We start from the raw sequence: 13764 nt of genomic DNA, 5'->3' as shown, positions 1-13764 counted from the left end.
AAAATCTAAGAACTAGTTCTAATATATACAAATAGCTCAATTCTAAATATCCAGAATATTATCTAAATTAAATATACATGATTGCCAGTACTAGGGGTGGGTTTTAATAATCGATTCATCGATTAAAATCGATTCTAGCTTGGATAACGTGATATCGATTCATTAAAATCCTGAATCGATTTTTTTATATAAATGTATCTTGTCACAAAATTTTGACAACCACCAAACATTTAAAACAGTAAATGAAAGCAGGAACATGGCTTCTGCACAAAGACATAAACACAAAGCGTGGACCCGCGGATCAGAATCAGTGAGATTTCACCTTTCTTACCCGACGGCACGGACACGGTCGGGTCTGAAAGCCGACAGCTCACTGATTCTGATGTTTCGGCGGGTCCGCGCTTTGTGTGTACGCCCTTTTTGCGCTGATTCTAAAGCTGTTAGTTTTATCTCTGAACCTGATCCAAACTACGCTTCACATAAACATCGTCATGAATTCACTCTGACTTTTGCTGTTTTGCTTCCACCAGGATAAAATCACACTTCATGCTGTCACGATCCTGGGTCTTGTGACCCAGTGTTTTGAGTTTTAGTTCATTTTGATGTTTTAGTTTATGTAAGCCCTTCAGGTTCCTAAGTTCATTTGTTATCATGCTTAAGTGTTTCTAGTTCTTATTATTTACCCCTCGTGTTTCCAACTATGGTAAATCTCCCCTGCTCTTCATGTGTTTCATGTCTGTGTCTTACATTGTGAAGTTCGGGTTGTCATGTCTACGTCTCATTATGTTTCCTGTTTTATTGTGAAGAGGTCTGGTGTTTCTGTGTTCATCGTGTTCAGTTTTACTCTTCCCCTGTGGCGTTGTTATGTTTATGTTGATCTACTGTGCCTTTCTGTTCCATGTTTCAGATCCCTATGTTCTGTCTACCCCAGTCTGTTAAGTCCATATGTCTTGAGTTCCGTCAGTGTGTTTCCTATTTTACTTTCACAGTCTGTTCTATGTTAATGTTTCTAGTTTTGCTTCCCTTGCCTCGTCCTGCTTAATTACTCTCAGCTGTGCTCTCCTCCTGTGGCTCATTCCCCCTCGTTATCCCTCAGTGTATTTAAGCCCCATGTTTCTCTTTGTCAGTGTTGCGTCCTCCATCATAGCTGTGTGATTTTTCCCTGTGGCTCCTTGAGCTTTAGTTTTCCCAGTTTAGTTTATTTTGTATTGTTTTACCTGTCCCACTCCACGCCAGCAATAAAGCTGTGTTTTTTGAGTTTACCTTTTGTCTCTGTGAGTTTGCGTTTGGGTCCTACTTTTGCCTGCACACAGCCGTATTGTGACACATGCACAGCTCTCTCTCTCTCTCTTTCTCAGTGTACTTCAAGAACAGTTTCCCGCCGTGTCTTCTTCTCAGTGCTCTTGCTCCGTGTCTCCGCTCCCATGATACTTGCTGCTTGCTGCCCTCCTGTTCCCGCACTCCTGCTGGAAAATCCACAGAGGCAGCCGTTAACACACAACTGAACAGCGACAGACTAGCACTCACTGATTTGGCTGAAAACACTGATGGGTAGTCACTCAACGATCCCGGTAGGCAAACTGCACAGGGTCCAGCTGGTGGCCTGTAATGTCTTTCAGATGGGCTAACACCAGTCGTTCGAAGGATTTCATGACCACAGACGTCAAGGCGACAGTCATTCAGTCCTGTGATGGTGGGTTTCTTGGGAACAGGGATGATGGTGGAGCGTTTGAAGCAGGAGGGAACTTCACACAGCTCCAGGGATCTGTTGAAGATGTGAGTAAAGATGGGAGCCAGCTGTTCAGCACAGGTTTTGAGGCAGGAGGGTGAGGCGTGGGAGTCTGTCCGTCTCAAACCTGCAGTAGAAAGTGTTTAACTCGTTGGCCAGGTCTTTGTTTGCTTCAATAGTGGGTGGGGGGCGTCTGTAGCTGGTGATTTCCTGCAGACCCCTCCACACTGATGCTGGGTCATTGGCTGAAAGCCGTTCTTCCAGCTTCTGGGAGTAGATCCTTTTAGCTGCTTTGATCTCCTTGGTCAGTGTGTTCCTGGCTTGCTTGTACAGGGGCCTGTCACCACTTCTGTAGGCGTTCTCCTTGGTCATACGAAGATGTTGGAGTTTAGAATTGAACCATGGTTTATTGTTGTTGTACAGTGGGGCAAAAAAGTATTTAGTCAGCCACCGATTGTGCAAGTTCCCCCACTTAAAATGATGACAGAGGTCAGTAATTTGCACCAGGGGTACACTTCAACTGTGAGAGACAGAATGTGAAAAAAGGTCCATGAATTCACATGGTAGGATTTGTAAAGAATTTATTCGTAAATTAGGGTGGAAAATAAGTATTTGGTCACCTCAAACAAGGAAAATCTCTGGCTCTCACAGACCTGTAACGTCTTCTGTAAGAAGCTTTTCTGTCCCCCACTCGTTACCTGTATGAATGGCACCTGTTTGAACTCATCATCTGTATAAAAGACACCTGTCCACAGCCTCAAACAGTCAGACTCCAAACTCCGCCATGGCCAAGACCAAAGAGCTTTCGAAGGACACCAGGAAAAGTATTGTAGACCTGCACCAGACTGGGAAGAGTGAATCTACAATAGGCAAGCAGCTTGGTGTGAAAAAATCAACTGTGGGAGCAATCATCAGAAAATGGAAGACATACAAGACCACTGATAATCTCCCTCGATCTGGGGCTCCACGCAAGATCTCATCCCGTGGGGTCAAAATGATCATGAGAACGGTGAGCAAAGATCCCAGAACCACACGGGGGGACCTGATGAATGACCTGCAGAGAGCTGGGACCAAAGTAACAAAGGTCACCATCAGTAACACACTACAACGGCAGGGAATCAAATCCCGCAGTGCCAGACGTGTTCCGCTGCTGAAGCCAGTGCATGTCCAGGCCCGTCTGAAGTTTGCCAGAGAGCACATGGATGATACAGCAGAGGATTGGGAGAATGTCATGTGGTCAGATGAAACCAAAGTAGAACTTTTTGGTATAAACTCAACTCGTCGTGTTTGGAGGAAGAAGAATACTGAGTTGCATCCCAAGAACACCATACCTACTGTGAAGCATGGGGGTGGAAACATCATGCTATGGGGCTGTTTTTCTGCCAAAGGGACAGGACGACTGATCCGTGTTAAGGACAGAATGAATGGGGCCATGTATCGTGAGAGTTTGAGCCAAAACCTCCTTCCATCAGTGAGAACTTTGAAGATGAAACGAGGCTGGGTCTTCCAACATGACAATGATCCAAAACACACCGCCCGGGCAACAAAGGAGTGGCTCCGTAAGAAGCATTTGAAAGTCCTGGAGTGGCCTAGCCAGTCTCCAGACCTCAACCCCATAGAAAATCTGTGGCGGGAGTTGAAAGTCCGTGTTGCTCGGCGACAGCCCCAAAACATCACTGCTCTCGAGAAGATCTGCATGGAGGAATGGGCCAAAATACCAGCTACTGTGTGTGCAAACCTGGTAAAGACCTATAGTAAACGTTTGACCTCTGTTATTGCCAACAAAGGTTATGTTACAAAGTATTGAGTTGTATTTCTGTTATTGACCAAATACTTATTTTCCACCCTGATTTACCAATAAATTCTTTACAAATCCTACCATGTGGATTCATGGATTTTTTTTCCACATTCTGTCTCTCACAGTTGAAGTGTACCTCTGGTGCAAATTACTGACCTCTGTCATCATTTTAGGTGGGGGAACTTGCACAATCGGTGGCTGGCTAAATACTTTTTTGCCCCACTGTATGTGCAAAAGGTCTTTGTTGGCACACACACATCTTCACAAAAACTGATGTATGATGTCACAGTGTCCGTGAGCTCATCCAGGTTCTCAGATGCAGCTTCAAAAACAGTCCAATCAGTGGAGTCAAAACAGTCCTGCAGTTCCTGCTTTGCTGCGTTAGTCCACTTCTTCACAGTTTTGACTACAGGCTTCGCACGTTTGAGTTTTTGCCTATAAACTGGAATAAGATGGACCATGCAGTATTCAGAATGTCCCAAAGCTGCCCGGGGCACAGAGCGATAGGCATCTTTTAGAGTGGTGTAACAGTGCTCCAGTATGATGTTGTCCCTGGTGGGGCAGACTATATGCTGTCTGTATTTAGGGAGTTCGTGGTTTAGGTTTGCTCTGTTAAAATCCCCAAGAATAATTGTAAAGGAGTCCGGGAATTTCCTCTCCAGGGTAGTAATCTGGTCAGCCAGCTCGCACAGTGCGTTGTTCGCGTTGGCCTGTGGAGGGATGTAAACTCCAACCAGCATGAAGGAAGAAAAGTCCCGCGGTGAATAAAACGGTTTACAATTGATGAAAAAACTTTCCAAGTGTGGGCTGCAGTGTTTCTGTAACACTGTGACATCAGTACACCAACCTTCATTAATGTAGAAGCAGACTCCACCACCCTTTGTTTTCCCTGAGAGCTCTGTTTTGCGGTCCGCCCGGTGAAGTTGGAAGCCCGGCAGATTTAAGACAGCGTCTGGGACTCACTCACTGAGCCAGGTTTCAGTGAAGCAGAGGGCAGCAGAGCGTGCAAAGTCCTTGTTAGTCCGGTTTAAGAGCAGTAAAAGCAGAGAGCGCAGTACCGAGGCTGCCATCCACGGCGCCATCTTTTCTCACAGCATTGTAAGATGGTGACAGATGTACCCTTAGTGTACATCCTCATCCTTGAAAGAGTGTCCACTGGCCTGTGGGTGTGAATAGACTGCAGAGTCCTGGCCTGACAAGGTAGCTCTTCTGTGTTGTAGCCAGAGGTTGTTTGGTTTCCCCGATGTATAAATTCTGGCAATCCTCCTGGCACTCAACAGCGTACACTATGTTACTCTGTTTGTGTCGGGGGACCCGATCCTTGGGAATCCACTTCTGGATTGTTATTGTTGTCCTTCCAGTGCTGATGATCAGGGGAAACCTGGCAGAGTCCAACACTCACTAAAAAACTGCTCCAGGAAGTTTACACGGCTCAGGGGGTTGGGAAGCGCATCTGTAACCTGTCTTCCTTCTCTCACCCCAACCAATCACAGCAGATGGCTCCGCTCCTCCCTGAGCCTGGTTCTGCTGGAGGTTTCTTCCTGTTAAAAGGGAGTTTTTCCTTCCCACTGTCGCCAAAGTGCTTGCTCATAGGGGGTCATATGATTGTTGGCTTTTCTCTGTATCTACTGTACAATATAAAGTGCCTTGAGGTGACTTTTGTTGTGATTTGGCACTATATAAATAACATTTAATTGAATTGAATAAAAAAATAGACATAATAATTCATAAAAAAATTCACAATTCATTCATAATAAAAACTCCATCACCAAATTCACACATACAAACTATTCTGTTCCCAAATAAAACATTAAAACTATACAATTTATACATGATCACACACTTGATTTGTCCATAACCAGTTTTTAACCTGTGCCAAGTTGAATGTCAAGCATTTTCTAATGGATTGAGGAAGACTGTTCCACAGATGGCCACCGTGGACAGAGAGGACGTTCTGCCCAAGTGCTGTCCGTCTGTGGTGTATAAACAAGTCTCCGTGGGTTGTAGCTCGAGTGATCCTGTCTGCGTTTTCTTTATGCCTAATGAACTGCTTTAGTGGTGGTGGAGCAAGGGAGTGTAAGACTTTATATATTCTTTTATTCATTTATTTTAAACAATGATTTATTGATTTTTTGGAACAACACAAACAGCAACAAATCAGCACAGCCAAATACAAATAAGAAAAAGAGAAGAAGAAAAACAAATACAGGTACATGAGTTACAGATATACATGTCTGGGTCAAAATATGTATAGGGTTTCATATTTGAAATCAAGGGAAAGAAAAAATTTTAAAAAGGGGGGGGAGAGAGAAAAAAAAGCGAATACAGACATTAATTATTGTGTTTAAAAACAAAATTTGATCCCCCTTTAAGTAATAGCACAGCAAAGTCACGAGGTAGGTGATCAAGCAAAGGCCGCCACATCCTACAGAATGCATCACAATTGCCCTTTATGATGGCACTAAGGCGCTCCATTGGCAGCACCTTGAACATTTCTCTGTACCATTGTGTAACAGTGGGGCGCTGTCTCTGAATCCATTGAAACAGTACACATCGCCTCGCTAAATGTAAAAGTTTACCTAACAAAAGCATCTGTACAGAAGACAGAGAGAGCCCTTCTATAGATAGTCCCAGAAAGAACAGCACAGGGTTCAGTGGGATCGTCTGGAGAAGGATTGAGCGAAGCTCTATAGCAATATTTTTCCAAAATCTAGTAATTAAAGGACATTGCCATATGCAATGGTAGTAGGTCCCCACATCCGTATTGCACTTTACACAAAGAGGAGAAATCTGAGGATGAATTTTATTTAGAAACTCTGGCGTATGCTGCAGTCTGTGTACGATTCTGTAACAGCTTTCCTGGAGTCTGTTACAGGAAAACAATTTCTTGGCAGATCTAAAAGTTTTGGACCATGCTTCTACACTAAGCTGAACTTCGAGGTCTGTTTCCCACCGAATCCTGGCCTTATCAGTGGTTACAAAATTCAAAGACAATAATTTCCCATTTCCCTTTCCTTTTGGCTCTCGGAGGAGGCGGACGCACTTTTTCTCCTCTCCTCTCCCTTATCTTCCCTGCTTAGTTCTTATGTCCTTGTCTAGTCTCGTGTTTTTTGTATTACTTTCCCTGGAACACTCTCACAGTCTGTTTCTAAAACCTAAAGAGAATTATGGATTTGATCAACTGGTCTCTGAATGCTATTGACACCCTTTTCTCAACGAGAAGTCTGGGCTCGGGAGAGCCCGAGTGTCCTGGAGGGACTTTCCCTGTCGGATACACGATGGACGGGTGGCAGAGGATCGTGTGCCTGGCGGGACTGTCAATCGAGGACGCTGAAGATATCTACCTATTCGGAACCATGATAATAGGGTTCTTGCTGATCGGAGCTGGCTTGGCCCTGGCTTATCGGAGAATTAAGAAAGCGGAACCGGCTGTTCAAACCCCCCCAAGGCTGCCCACTGGGATTGAAATGATGGGACAAGGCGCGACTTCTCAGAATGGGCTCATTGAGAGCAGCATGGTTAAGACCTTGGAGACGCTTAAAGCTGCCGTGAATACTCAGAATAACACCTCTGAGCGTATATTGGGTTACATCAAGAAGAGGCCTGCTCAAAATAACACCTTTGAGCATACATTGGATTACATCGTGGAACAGCTCACTGCAGTCGTGAGTTCTCAGAATCGGCTCTCTGAGCAAAAGAATGACAACACCACAGAACGCAAGTTTGATACCATCATGGGGAAGCTTGCGGTTCTCCAACGTGAGATTGAGAGACCAGTGTAAAGAACAGCTTTGAAATTCGCATGAGTTGTTGCAAAAGAAAAATTACCATCATAATCCGGCTACCCCTTCGGCGCCAGCTGTGGGCTCAAGGCTGGAGCCGAACAAAAACTCCCTGATAACGACTGTGTTGAGTCTGTTCCTTCCCATTCTATGCAAGGCCACCTGGGTTGGCTGGAAGACTGTTTACTTAGCCTGGCAGGGCGAAGGACACTGTCTCAGCTGAACTATGGACACGCACACACATACAGTACATATACTGATACTGATAAGCACTCACTGACGCATCACCCTCCCTACCCCGGATCCAACGCCACCTGCAACGCTTACCTCCCCTCTGATGTGGACATCGGGTCAGCTGGAGGCGCAGTCGAAGATGGCAGCGGTTCCAGATCAGATGTACACACTGGAACACTTTCCCATGTTGCTTGTCTGTGTTTATGGTGTGTTGATATCTGTGCATCCATCCATCCATTCGCTTCCGCTTATCCTTTTCAGGGTCACGGGAGCTGGAGCTGGAGCCAATCCCAGCTGTCATAGGGCGAGAGGCGGGGTACACCCCGGACAGGTTGCCAGTCTGTCGCAGGGCTAACACACAACGAGAGACAACCATTCACACTCACATTCACTCGCACATTTACAACAGGCAGCGTTTATCACAGCCGGAGACTTTAATAAGGGAAACCTGAAGAAAGTCTCACCCAAACTCCACCAACACATCCATTTTAACACTCGTGGAGACCGGCTACTCGACCACTGCTACACCTCTTTCCGGGATGCGTACAAAGCCCTCCCCCACGCCCCATTCGGCCAATCAGATCACCGCTCCATCCTGCTCCTGCCCGCCTATAGGCAGAAGCTGAAACAGGAAGCTCCAACCTGGAGGGCGGTGCACTGTTGGACGGACCAATCGGAGTCTACGCTGTGGGACTGTTTTGATCACGCGGACTGGGAAATGTTTCACATGGCTGCTAGGGACATTGATGAGTACACAGACTCAGTCTGCGGATTTATCAGGAAATGCGTGGAAGATGTCGTCCCATCCAGAACAGTTAAATCCTTCCCAAATCAAAAACCCTGGATTAACGGAGATGTTAATCTCCGTTAATCACGGAGCACCGGAGCACCGCCTTTGCCTCCGCGAACACATCGGACTACAAACACGCACATTACCAACTCCGGAAGACGATCAAAGCAGCCAAACGTGAGTACAGGGACAGGGTGGAGCAACAGTTTGACAACCCTCGGAGTATGTGGCAGGGACTAAACACGATCGCAGACTTTAGAGGGAAAACCAGCACACCGCAGACCACGGCCTCTCTGTGTGAGGATCTAAACGTATTCTACGCTAGATTCGACACAGCGAACACCACGAGACCGGACAGTGTGCGCACCGCGGATGACGTCAGTGCGCACACTGTGTCTGAGGAGGATGTGCGCTAGTGCTTAAGGAAGGTGAACGCACGCAAAGCTACTGGTCCGGACGGGATTCCCGGCCACGTCCTCAAGTCATGCGCGGCTCAGCTGGCTGGAGTGTTCACGCACATCTTCAACCTTTCCCTCTCTCTGTCTGTAGTCCCAGCCTGCTTCAAAATGGCCACCGTCGTCCCTGTACCCAAATCCTCCACCATCTCCTCATTGAACGACTGGCGACCTGTAGCCCTGACCCCCATCGTGAGCAAATGCTTCTAGAAGCTGGTCAGGGACTTCATCTGCTCTGCACTACCCGACTCACTGGACCCTCTACAGTTCGCATACCGCCACAACAGGTCCACTGATGATGCCATAGCCCTGACACTACATACTGCCCTGTCACACCTGGAGAAGAGAGACACGTATGTGAGAATGCTGTTTGTAGATTACAGCTCAGCATTCAATACCATCGTTCCCTCGAAGCTGGACAGGAAACTGCAGGATCTAGGACTGAGCAGCTCCCTCTGCAGCTGGATCCTTAGCTTCCTGTCTGACAGACGCCAAGTGGTCAGACTGGGCAACATCACCTCATCCCCCGTCACACTGAACACTGGTGCTCCACAGGGGTGTGTACTGAGCCCTCTCCTATACTCACTCTACACCTACGACTGCACGGCCACTAACAACTCCAACATCATTGTGAAGTTTGCGGACGACACTACAGTGGTGGGTCTTATCACCAACGGTGATGAGACAGCTTACAGGGAGGAGGTCAGCGCCCTGACCCACTGGTGTCAAGACAACCATCTCACCCTCAACGTCGCAAAGACAAAGGAGTTGATAGTGGACTTCCGGAGGTGCAGAGAAGTACACACCCCCATCACCATCAACGGCGCTGCTGTGGAGAGAGTGAGCAGCTTCCGGTTCCTTGGTGTACATCTGGCTGAGGATCTTACGTGGTCAGTACACACAAACAAAACAGTGAAGAAGGCGCAGCAGCGCCTCTTCTTTCTCAGGAGACTGAAAAGATTCGGCATGAGCCCCCGCATCCTCAGGACCTTCTATCACTGTGCCATTGAGAGCATCCTCACTGGATGCATCACCACCTGGTATGGCAACAGCACCGCCTACAACCGCAAAGCTCTCCAGCGAGTAGTGCGGTGCTCTGAATGGATAATTGGAGGTGAGCTTCCCTCCCTCCAAGACATCTACAGGAAGCGGTGCCTGAGGAAAGCGGGGAGGATCATCAAGGACTCCAGTCACCCCAGCCATAAACTGTTCAGACTACTTCCATCAGGAAGGAGGTTCTGCAGCATCCGATCCCGAACCAGCAGACTGAGAGACAGCTTCTTCCACCAGGCCATCAGACTGCTGAACACGTCATAGACACCTCAGCTTCACTACTGGAACTTCAACATTATGCACTCCATACTGTACAGTAATGCCACTGTTTTGCACATGTCTCAACTCTGTATATTTTTATATATTTTATTTATTGACTCTATTTAATTTGTAAAATATGTGTATACACACACACACACACACACACACACACACACACACACACACACACATGTAGAAAAACATTTAGTATACACATCCAGAATTTATTTTTTTTATTTTTTTTGCATATACTATTATATATTGTACATACATTTATTAGTTTCAGATTTAGCCATTTGTATATTTTGCCTGTTTATGTTATTGTATTTTGCACAACTCTGTTGCTTGTGAAACTCGCACACAAGAATTTCACTCGCATGTGCTGTACCAATGTACCTGCACATGTGATGTGACAATAAAAAATAAAAATAAAAAAAGTGACATTCACACCTAGTGGCAATTTGGATTATCCAATTAACCTATCCCCACAAGCTGCATGTGTTTGGATGGTGGGAGGAAGCCAGAGTACCCGGAGGGAACCCACGCAGACTCGGGGAGAACATGCAAACTCCACACAGAAAGACCCCAGCCTGATGGTGGAATTGAACTCAGGACCTTCTTGATGTGCGGCAACAGTGCTAACCACTGTGCCACCATGCCACGATATCTGTGCATTCCTGTATTATCCTTTTGTGTTACACATTTCGATGTTTTTTTTTTCCTCGCTACCTAGCCTGACCTGTCTCCCCAATGTGATGTTTGTGTATTGTATGTACGGTTGGCAAGGTCTGTCATCTCAGTTGTGAACAAAAGACTTGCAACTGACAAATAAAGGCTATCTCATCATCATCTCTCATCATCAAAGAGAGATACATTTCTTTTTTGTGATTATTTCCTCATTAAATTTAAGAAGAAAGCTTTCAATAGGATTCAAAACTGGTTGATTGGCTGGAAATTTAAGGGAATTTACAAAGTGCCTTACTTGTAGGAACCCAAAGAAGTGTTTCTGTGGTAAATTATATTTAATTTGAACTTGCCATAAAACTACCCTTTACAAACAGATCGCAAATAAATCTTTTTTTTTTTTTGAACGCCAATCATCAAATATACTAATGCCAATACCTTTAAGCTTTATTCCTAATTAGAGGTTGTAGTGCACTAGAAAAACCTCTTCTTCCGACGTGGGCAGCAATATTATGCCAAACCTTAAGTGTAGGCATCAAAATGAAATTATTTCTGACACCAAGAGGAAGGTCAGCCAGATCAATAGATAAAAGACTAAGAGGCAAAAGAGGGTCACAGCACCAAGTATCTACCGGTGGCTCGCCTTGGTATAGAAAGGAATGTAACCACCCTGAGATTATTATATTATTATTATACAGTAATAATATAAAAGGTTAGGAAGTGCCTGCCCCCCCTCATCTGTAGGCAGTTGTAAAATCTGTATTTTTAGTCTAGATTTCTTCCCATGCCATATCAATTTAGAAAGATATCCCTCAATCTCTGAGAATGTTTTTCTGTTGATCCTGACAGGCAACATTTGTATGGGATATAATATTCTGGGTGAAACATTCATTTTGATTAAACTTATTCTACCCATCCAAGATAGGGGAGGTCAAACCACCTATTGAGGTCATTCTTGATTGAGGCTACAATTGGTTTAAAGTTCAACTTGTACAACTCTGTTGTGTCTGCGGACACCCTAATACCTAAATATGTAAAACGAGTGGTTGACCACCTGAAAGGAAAATTAGTAGGAGCATCCCACTTCCCCCTATCACCCAGTGGCAAAGCTTCAGATTTATCATAATTTATTTTATACCCTGAAAAAAGGCCAAATTGATTAATGATATGTGTCAGTGCAGGAATAGATGTTTCTGGCGTAGTGATAAAGAGCAACACGTCATCCGCGTAAAGGGAAATTCTGTATTCGGTATTCCACAAGGTTACCCAACAGATCTCGGCGCACATTGCAGTGGGAGCATCTATTCTTGACAAAACCCGTTTGGTCAGGCTTTATCAGAACTGGCAGAACCTCCTCCAATCGTCTAGATAAAACTTTGGACAGAATCTTGCAATCTACACCAAGTAAACTTAGAGGTCTGTAAGATATACACACATATGCAGGTTTATCCTTCTTTAAGATCAGGGATATGTGGGCAAGGTTTAAGGTGGGTGGAAGTGTGCCCCTCTCAAGCGATTCTACATACATTTTTAATAAAGGACCCACCATGTGTTTGGCCTTTTTTTTTTTTATAAAACTCTGGCCCAAACCCATCAGGGCCTGGAGCTTTTCCACTCTGTAAGGATTTGATTGCATCTATGATTTCCTGCGCCCTAATAGGACTGCAAAGATCTAATCGACTTTCCTCTGATAGTATAGGGAGATTAACATTATCAGGAAACAATTTCCTAGCATCTACAGTATTTTGACACTCAGGGGAATATCCTGATAGAACTCTTTCATTATTTTGCTGATAAGTTTAGCCTCGAATTGTAAAACACCTTTCTTATCTTTTAGAGAGGGTATTGCATAAGAGCCCTTTTTCCCCTGGGCAAGTCGGGCAAGTAAGCGTCCAGGTTTGTTGCCCGATTCAAATAATCTATGCTTTGCATAGAATATTGCAGTTTCTGCTTTCTGAGTTAGTAGTTGGTCCAGGGCTGATCTGGCTGCATCCAGTTTTTTAAGCACAGAAACAGACGAGGATTTCTTAAACTCCCTCTCCAAGTTAGTAATGTCGCGTTCAAGTACTAATTGTTTGGCTAAGGTGCTCTTCTTTTTCGCTGAGGTGAAAGAGATAATAGAGCCCCTGAGAAATGCCTTACCCGCCTCCCACAGAGTAGAAGCACTAACCCCTGGTAAGTCATTTGTAGAAAGAAAAAGTTCCCACTGATCTTCTAAATATTTGACAAATTCAGGGTCACTAAGGAGCAGTGTTGGTCAAGTTACTTGAAAAAAGTAATCAGTAACTAATTACTGATTACTTCCCCCCAAAAGTAATCCCATTACTTTACTGATGACTTATTTTCAAAAGTAATTAATTACTTAGTTACTTTTTAAAAACATGATTTACAACCTGATTAGGTGATAAAGCAATAGATCTTTCAGCCCAATTCTACTTTTTCTACAATCCATCGTACAAAATGTAATCAAATGGAAAAGTTTCTTTTTAAAACTTGTTTTATTAGTTTTAATCTTTTAACTTTATGCATCAAGCAAAAATTTAATTATATGCAACATTCTCTGACTGGAAGAAATTTGTTTAATATTTAAACTTATTTTCTGCACATTCCAGCACATAAAATAATTTTTTTTGTGTGTGTTTTCACTCACTCTTTCAAATAGATGCAAGTAAAACACAGCAGACAATAAATAAAGTCAAAGACTCAGCGGTCCTTTTGCTCTATTTTCACCTGTAAAGCAGGAGTAGGGTAGGCGGAGGTTTACCCTGGTGCAGGTGTGCCGCAGCGGTCAGTGGAAGAATCCGCGAGTTTCTCTGTGAATTTCCCATTACGTCGTTGCGCACTCGGTGCTTGCTCGGAAGTTTAGGGTTTTTTTCGCTGTAAAAATAAGTTTTCTTCCCACGCACAATGGACACTGATATTTTTCAAATTCAAATTTTTATTTGTCACATACACAGTCATACACAGTACGATATGCA

The sequence above is a fragment of the Rhamphochromis sp. 'chilingali' genome, assembly GCF_963969265.1.
Source record: "Rhamphochromis sp. 'chilingali' genome assembly, chromosome: 10".
NCBI lineage: Eukaryota > Metazoa > Chordata > Actinopteri > Cichliformes > Cichlidae > Rhamphochromis > Rhamphochromis sp. 'chilingali'.
Note: the sequence above shows the minus strand (reverse complement) of the source record.